General features: G+C 43.2%; 2 long non-coding RNA genes across 3 annotated transcripts; one reads left to right on the plus strand and one right to left on the minus strand.

Moving 5' to 3' along the window:
- The first annotated feature begins 513 nt into the window (after positions 1–513).
- Positions 514–1,995, plus strand: LOC123111357 (uncharacterized). Its single transcript, XR_006454411.1, has 4 exons — positions 514–1,259; positions 1,357–1,571; positions 1,656–1,816; positions 1,912–1,995. It is a non-coding gene; the product is annotated as an uncharacterized lncRNA (long non-coding RNA).
- Positions 1,882–3,556, minus strand: LOC123111355 (uncharacterized). 2 transcript variants are annotated; one of them, XR_006454409.1, is made up of 3 exons: positions 3,074–3,556; positions 2,878–2,998; positions 1,882–2,176 (listed from the first exon to the last, which is right to left on the minus strand). It is a non-coding gene; the product is annotated as an uncharacterized lncRNA (long non-coding RNA). The 2 variants fall into 2 exon arrangements; XR_006454410.1 differs by having other exon boundaries at positions 2,874–2,998.
- Between the last annotated feature and the right edge of the window lie 5,342 nt (positions 3,557–8,898).

The following is an 8,898-nucleotide window of genomic DNA, read 5'->3' on the forward strand; positions in this document are numbered from 1 at the left end:
AATAATAGGCTTCTAAAGATAAATAAAAATAAGTAAGCATAGGCTCCACAGTATCTCTACTCCTAAAGGAGCAGTCCGTACGTCGTTTCGTTCGTTCGCATCCCTCCCATCGATAGAAGGCATCCCACCTCGCACGTATGCCTTACCATCCCCACCGATTTTTTCTCCGCCCGCAGAAATCGTGGACAAATAAGCAGGAAAAAAACATCGTCAACTCACATGGCCACGTTGTATTTTCCATCGTGAGCCCACTTCCCTCGGACGAGACTTGCCTGCTCCCCGCGTGTGTGTTCATCCGTGCTCCCGCATACGTGGCATGATTTGATTGGAACAAAATAAGGCCCGGCCTCACCCCCTTAAAATCAGGAGGGAGATGATTACATTAGAAAGGAAAAAGGAAAAAAGACAACCGTAGAATGAAGTGGGAGTACGGATGGAAGCACGGGGAGGGAGCAGGCAAGCCTGATCCACTTCCCTCACGTACCACAATCGATCTCTATCCACTATTTCCTTCCACATCACCAGTTTCCTAAGATATCTATTCAAATCGTGGCCACAATCAATCTATTCAATTAAAAATAATTAATGCCTTATATGAATCATCCAATCATTCCAAATACAACACCAATCATCGTCAAGGCTCCAAGGCGACGGCGAGTATTCCCGATTCAATCAATCGGGGCGGCGAACCCTGCTTCAGCGTGTTCCAGTGCTCGGCGAGCATCCTTGAAGATACGCACCTGAAACTACGAAGTGAGAGGGAGGCGCTGATGTCCTTCCTTCCACAGCACAGGTCAGCGCACGCAAGTTCTCACCTTTGGGCGGCAGGTTTTATGCACTTTCGTTCGTCTCCGATGGAAAATGGTTAACTGCCACGGCACAGGTCAGCAAACATAGCACTCGAGGTGCAAACGCACAACCCTAACACCCACTATTATCAGTCTCGGATGTATGGTCTTTTTCCCATTGAGTTGATCATCTGTATAAGACCTAGGTAACTGCTAAAGGTAAAAACAATATTCTACATAGTGCAATTCCAGGTCAACATCAAACGTACCATAGTTTTGGTATTTCTCTGAGAAGTTATATAGAAGGCTTCACAATGGCGTCGTATTTCATTCATTTCAGATGTCCCATATGCCTGGAAAGGAAATAGCAGAGAGTTTTCCCCCCTCTTGGTGATGCCTCTAACGGAGCCCCTCTTGGTGACAACTCTAATGTTGATCATCATTCCCGAATGACTCCAGTGCCAATGCCAGGTAATTGCGAGCATACTTTCTTATTATTTATCACAATAAGCATACATATAGTTGATGAGGTTTTTCTACTGTTATTAAATGGTTGTAACATTTGTAGCCTCACACGACCTTACCCCGTATGGATCTCACTGCGGAAGGGTAAATCTTTCTAGCAACACCAACATAGCAAGGAAAAAGAAACGATCAATGCGAAAAATGCCAGTCGGTGCCATCTTAGCGGCATCTCCACTATCGATCATCTCCCCAAATGGAGTCCAAGTATAATCGCACGACACAACCAAAAGGGCAATTCTTAATGTCTAATGTCTGGAGGTACTCTTCACTGGTTTCAATTGTCTTTCTACTCATTTCAGTAAAGATTGTTCCTCTGTTATTAAATGGATGTAACATTTGTAGCCTCACACGACCTTACCCCGTATGGATCTCACTGCGAAAGGGTAAATCTTGCTAGCAATACCAACATAGCAAGGAAAAAGAAATGATCAATGCAAAAAATGCCAATCGATGCCATCTTAGCAGCATCTCCACTATCGATCAACTCCCCAAATGGAGTCCAGGTATAATCGCACGACACAACCAAAAGGGCAATTCTTAATGTCTAATGTCTGGAGATACTCTTCACTGGTTTTAATTGTCTTTCTACTCATTTCAGTAAAGATTGTTCCACATGAACTATCAGAGACCGCGACATCTGACCGTAACAGGACCTCATCAACAGAAAAAGGGGCATTTTAAACAGAAAAAGGAGAAAAAAGAAAAGGAAAGTACATCACTCCCAGCCTGACGGACTGCATGATAGTCGGATGGGACGAAAGAAATTGACTGTCAAGGAATGTACCCGTCTGCACCTGCCTGCACCCGGCACAACCATCGCCTTCACCACTGCTGCATCGCCTCCGAAATCCTTGGTGAAGATTCTGAAGCAAATAGGAGAACTAATGAGTAAGCCAAATGAAAAATCAAAGAGAGATTATCTCTACAAAGCAGATGATATGGGAAAACAGGACCAACTGCAAGTAGAGGAAAAATCACAAGTAACAGTTAAAAGCGTCTACAAATTAACAGCTACTCCCTCCGTTCCAAAATAGATGACCCAACTTTATACTAAAGTTTGTACAAAGTGGAGTCATCTATTTTGGAACGGAGGGAGTAGGTAGTATGATGCTCCTAATTAAGTAATAATAGGAAGACGTATAAGTAAGTATTGATCATTCATTTGTTCCTAATCAAAATAATCTGTGTGAAAGTTTTTGAGCTACGACTTAAATTTGTTCTGACAAACATGATAGTAGAGATTCATGCATTTTCAAAGGACATGATAAACATAACATGGAGAGAGATTATCCTATACCTAAATCAGAGGCCCATAGTTCTGAAGAAATTCTCCTACACCTAAATCAGAGACCGTAGTCCTGAACAAATTATCCGACACCTTGTATTTCACTACAGTTACAAACTGGGTGTTTTGATGTGAGATTCACTCAGAGTGAACAATGGATATTAAGTGATCTGGTTTACTACTAAACAGTTGGATCAATGCTCAAATCTAAAGTTTGCTATGGGTGTAAAACAGAGAACAACCGTGGATCACTTAATTCACTCCTTGCGGCGTACCTACCAGCGTCGTGGCGCAGACCTCTGGTCCCTCCTGAGCATGGCCTCCTGCTAGCCATGCCGATGCAGGCATCCCTGTGCATCTCACCGCGCACTTGCTCCTGTCCAAATTACAGCAGTTGCTGCTGGAACCCACAAGCGCACGACGATGAGAATTGAAACAAAGCAAACAAGCAGAGTGGGAGGAGGACGGGGCGTACACGGAGGCGGGGCCATTCCGACGTTGTGGCAGTCTAGGAGCCCGACGGGGGCGTGGCGACCTGTGTGCCGTGGGCAGCCATCAGGAACGTCGAGCCGCGACGCGGCCTGTTGGCGCCGGATCCCCAGCAGCGTCACAATCGCCGGCCCATCCATCCCCGCCACCGCGTGCCGTCCTCCACCTCCTGCCCCCTCGATACATCAATTTGATCTCCTCAATATAGCCGCGGAGCGAGTGCTAAAGTGTCCACTCTGGCACAGCCGGGAACGTGCGTGGTGAGATCCACCGGCACCGGTGAAGGTGAGAAGTGAGGAGGGAAGGAAGGAAGGGCATGTGGAGCGAGGCGTCATGAGAGATTGAAGCAGCCTCCGTGGCGGCTGGGCGAGGCCATGGAAGCGGATGAGAATGGGGTGAGCAGAGTGAGGGGAGTGGAGTGACGGAGTGGCTTGTCAGTAAGATTTTTTTTTAGAGGTCGGTGAGAAAATGTGCTACTGCCCAGTACAAATCCAGCCAAAGCCCAGGCCAATTTATACCGGTTAAGGTTGACTGTGTCCATGGATGCCTTTAGTTTTTGTTTTATCTTTTGAGCAAAGGATGCCTTTAGTTGAATAATAAAGCTCTCTATATTCCTTGAAAAAAAGCAGGTGCGCCCCATAGAGCCAGGTACTCATTCTCTTTTTTTTTTTTGTTAAAAAGATCAATTGTCTGGTTGCCAAATATCTTTACCTATGATTTTTGAAAAAATCTCTTTAAACATATACCCTTGGTAGAGCTGCAGCGAATAGATCGTCTCTGGAGCGAGGCATCGTGGGGTGGGGGCTAGAGGTAGAAGAGCTCATCGGCGAAGTGTCTGGAAGACTCCGCAACACCATATGGATCTCTTGGACGGTAATGGAGCGCCGGTGGACCTCGTACGACGGCAAATCGAAGATGGCGGACGGCGGCCAGAGGCCGCGGAGATTGCGTTGGATGCAGAGTTGCAGGGCACCCGAGGTCACGATCTTCAGCATGGGGATGCTCTGTTTTACGACGGGTCTTGCAGACATGAAAGTGCAGCTTCTTGTTGTCGTTGGCCACGTGAACGGCGGCGCTCGGGTGAGCGCGCAGGCGAGACGCCCTCGGCCTTTGAAGAGGAAGAAGACGACCAGCCAGTGGGCTGGGCTGTCCTGGGCCAAAAGGTAACCATGCACTCTCTCTTTTCTTTATCAATTCCTGTTTTATTTTTTCCAGAAGCAAAAATGTCCAAAAAAGGGTCAAAGCCCTTTGACCGGATGGAAACGACATGGAAGTGCATTTTTGTAAGGGCACCTAACGGCACGAGGGACAAATTTGAGCATGCTTCAAAATTAAAGGCAAATCTGAATAGGTCGTTTGAGTTAGGGACAGAAATACAAATGGCCCTATATTTTTATAGTGTCTTTATATCAAGAAAAATATCGCCCGTGGCAACGCACGGGCAGTCTACTAGTAATATATTAGGACACAATCCATAGATGATGAATAAAACTCGCGTCCTATGTATTACAAGAGTGATGCTTTTTCATAAACACGGCTGCAAAGTGATGTTTAGAGATCTCTAGTAGACCTCTTAAACCGCAGAACTGAAAACGCGGTTTTTAGTTCGCAAAAAAGCGTTTTAAGGATTGGTTTGAGTTGCTCCTGGACAGACCCCTTAAACTTAAACTATAAAACCGAATATTTGCATTTTTTCCACATATCGTCTTCCTCTTGCTCGTGTCTACGATCAGTTAGCTCGCACCTACGAAACCGGCGAACAACGCACGAAGTGGCCAAATATGAGGCTGCCGGCGTCCAGCTAGCTCGAAGCGACCAAATACAAAGCCGCGGGCGACCAAATATAGCGCACGAAGCCGAATCAATCCAGAAGCTAGCTAGCTTTGTCCGCCGAATCGATTGATTCAGCTCGCTAGCTTCGTCCGCCAAATCGATCGTTTCATCCGTCGAATCGATCGATTCAGCTAGCTAGCTCCTTCGTCCGTCGATTCGAGCTCGCTCACTAGTTAGCTAGCTCCTCCGTCGGGCGGACGGCCGGCGGGCGCGGTGGTCGGGACGAGCGCGGTGGCTGGGGACGGGCAGACGGGAAGGATTCATGAAGGTTCCGATGGCAGTTGGATTCCCGCCAACGGTTTTCGTGTATAAAGAGCATTCTCGGGTTGTCTCCAAAATCCTTATTTTTACGGGTTTGGCCCGGATGTTTTCTGCGCCCCTTAAAAATTTTTACGGGTCGGAGTCGTTTACGGGTTTTATTCGGGTCGCTTTTTCGTCTAAAACTATAAACTAGCGCTTATTTTATAGTTTCGTGCATTTTAAGGGTCTGCTAGAGATGCTCGCTAAGGCATAACATGGAATAAAGCTTACAAACACCCTTATTATTTGAAATTATTTAATAACTTTACATAATCATATGCAGAAAAGAGGATTTTTTTACATCTTTGCATTCTCTAATCTCCCTAGAAAGAGAGAGTCCTTGTTGCTCCAGAAAGTGAGTCTCGTGTGGGCCAGTATGTTAGCGGCCAAGAAGTATTTTTTAAGTGCGTCCACACATGTTTCATGTGAAACCCTATTTCATGAATTAAGTGACAAATTGACAGGGTTTCGCACAGAGATGCGATGCTAACGGTCGGGTGGGGCAACCCAGTATCGGCTAGCGCATGCATTGGTTTTGCGAACCTTCCAGAGGTTCCTTCTATTTTTTTAGCGGTTTTGGGAACCTTTCCTAAGGTTTAGTTATGATTTTTGTTTTCCCTTCTGCTTCTAATTACCGGGTTTCTTTGGGTTTTTCTTTTCTTTTTCAAATAAGTTCTCTTTGTCGAAAAAATTCAAAAAATTGAAAACCATTTGAAGTTTAAAAATGTTAGCAGTTTCAAAAATTAATTTGTAATTTTTTCAAAAATATTCATGATTTAATATATTGTTCCAAATTTTAAAAGTGTTTCCGTTTTCCAATTTTATTCACAAATAAAGGAAATCTCATCTCCTTCCCTTTAAAAATTATTTCAAAAGTTTCAATTTTTTTTGTTTCTTAAATATTTTGGTATTTTAAAAAATGTGCATGGTTTTCAAATATTCATCCGACTTTTAAAAAAAATTGCCGTTTTAAAATTTTATTCACAAATTATAAAATGTGTGTGTTTCAAAAAATGTCCGAATTTTCAAAAAACTTTCAAAATTTAAAAAATATTCCTATTTTGTTTTCTTTAAACTAAAAAATGTTCAGATTTTTCAAAATATTTGTGTTTTTTCAAAAAATGTTTACGTTTCTAAAAATATATTCTGGAATTCCTTTGAAAAACTTTCTTCTATTTATTTCGTTCATAATTTTAAAAATGTTTCTGTTTCCAAAATTAGTTTAAAAATAAAAAAGTTCAGGTTTCCAAAACTTACTCGTAATTTCAACAAAGTTCTCGTTTTAGGAAAAAATCACAGTTCAAAATATGTCTGGAATTTTTTTAAAAGTTCACATTTCAGAAAGTGTTGGAAAATTTAAAATATATTCACGCTTAAAACATTTCTATATTTAAATATACTTTTGCGCGATAATAAATAGGGGAGCTACAGTATACTGATGTAGTAAAATGTGTTGTACAGTAATTCGCTTCTTGAAATGGGTCGCTATAGTATAATGTTCGCTACAACAACCGCCCGCTACGGTGCACGATCCCTCCACTCGCGGTACAACATGTAGGCCATCCCATCAAGATGCCTACTGTGTGGCAGCCTCTTATTTGACGCAAAGAGCATCAAATAGGAGCTCCCATGTTTCATTTCCCCCATGTCATTTGTGTATGCTTTCCTAGGTTATGTATGTGTGGTAAGATTGCGGAAGGGGTTCATTATTGCATGAGGCTAGTGGGACTGAGATATCATATGGTCTCTCTGTAGACGACCTTGCGCGAGTGCGGCTGAGAGTGTCTACGTGGTGATGAGGTCTATGAAAGGAGGTGTTTCTTCCAACATTAGATTTGTGTTGGTCCACTCCATCATTCATCTTTTGATTCCACAATTTAATTCTTATCTTCCCTTTAATTCGCCGTGTTCTGATTAATGACTTTGCTACGGTTTAGGACGCCGACTATGTGGAATTGGGAGGGGTTTTAGGGGCTTCAATGATCTAGGATTGCTTGGGCGGCAAAATGTGCGTGTGACGCATCTTTAGTACGCATTGTATGCTAGATTTGGGTGTTTGTGGTTTGTGTTTTTAAGGCTAGGTGTGCGGAGCTCACACTTTTGTGTCCACAATGTCGTCGGCGTTATTCGAATTGGTAGATTCTTTGGTCACTTATTTATTTATTGATGCTTGTGCGCAATTGGTGTCATCATTGGGGTGGAATTAATTGCCTGCACCATGGTTTCGCCATTCTGGGTTATTGCCTCGTCACTTATGTGCGTTTTCTTTGGTTTCATGCCAGATGGAGGGTGTGATGCCTGATCATTGACGTCGTGGTCAAAAGTGTCCTAGCATGGCCGAATTCTCTTGTGATGAGTCTTTGGTTGTAACTGGGGAATATGTAATGGGGTGTTTTGTTGGTAGTTTACTTACTTATCCATATTTTGTCTTTCAGGTGGCATTGTCCTTACTATTGGTCATTCGTCCACGTATATTCCTATGCCTCCGTCCATAGAGGGAGAATAATTGACAAGGGGACCTTACATAGAAAAGTTGTGGGGCAAGACATGCAACTGATTGTAGTCTATTTTACTACCAAAGTACATATGATATATGGAGGCAATGGCTACACACACCCCATGCTATGTCGCTAACATCGAAAGTTGTGGGGCCGCCACCCGAAACACCGTCAACGTATCCACTAGATCCTTTATGCCGTGATGTGTCATACAGTCTCTTCTCTAGTTCGGACATAAAGTAGTTGGGTCGGCATACTGTTCTCCCATCAGAGATAAATAAGGTTATGGTACATGATGAAGATGAGCTCTTGTTGATGCTTGTCAACTGTGGGACAGTGAGACCATCTCACTGGGGGTGTGGAGTTTGGGTGCCATGTCGCACTTGTGAGTTCTCCGGCCAACAATCTAAATCTATTTTTGTTGAAGCGGGTTTTGCAGCCTTGAATAGAAGTTGGATCATCTCCGTTGTCATTTCTCCAACCTTAAAAGACATGAACTGTACTATGCATGCATGTGTGTGTGGCGTTGTCTGGTTGGGTGGCTCCATATTAATGTGAGTTGAGGAGGAAGGGCAGGATGAAGGGAGTTATAGTGGCTAAGACCCTCCTTCCACCACTGTTGCCACATAGCCTCTCTAAGGTTTGTACTATTTGAGAGACAAGACCAAGAAGAAGAGATGTTGTTGACCACATGCGCATGGATTATTATGATACCTTTCGCGGGAAGTACTGATAAAAGATTTCTCGGACCATGAAAGCAAAGAAAAGTATTAACAAATGGCGTAACTTGGAGATATTTTATTATATTTATTGCTTGGCACACGATAACAAAAACGGTAATGGACTAAATGAGAAACTAAGGTAACTCAAATTAATACTAAAAGATTAACTAAAAATGATCTAACTTAAGGATCACCTGACCATATTGCATGTCTAGGTCTCGCTATTACTAGTGGGCAATTGATGACACCATTCTCATGCACATGAGGAAGTTCCCAAAGAGGTGATGCTCTTATCCATGCTTTGGAATCACAACGTTGCTTGTCCATTTCTCAACACTAACAATGCACACAACTATCGAAGGTATGAACAACATGAAGTACTAGACCAACGCATTAGGTATAAAGGCTAAACAATACTATTTAGACGAATAAAAAGACCCCTTATGGTTACAAGGAGT

The sequence above is a fragment of the Triticum aestivum genome, chromosome 5B, assembly GCF_018294505.1.
Source record: "Triticum aestivum cultivar Chinese Spring chromosome 5B, IWGSC CS RefSeq v2.1, whole genome shotgun sequence".
In the NCBI taxonomy this organism is placed as follows: domain Eukaryota; kingdom Viridiplantae; phylum Streptophyta; class Magnoliopsida; order Poales; family Poaceae; genus Triticum; species Triticum aestivum.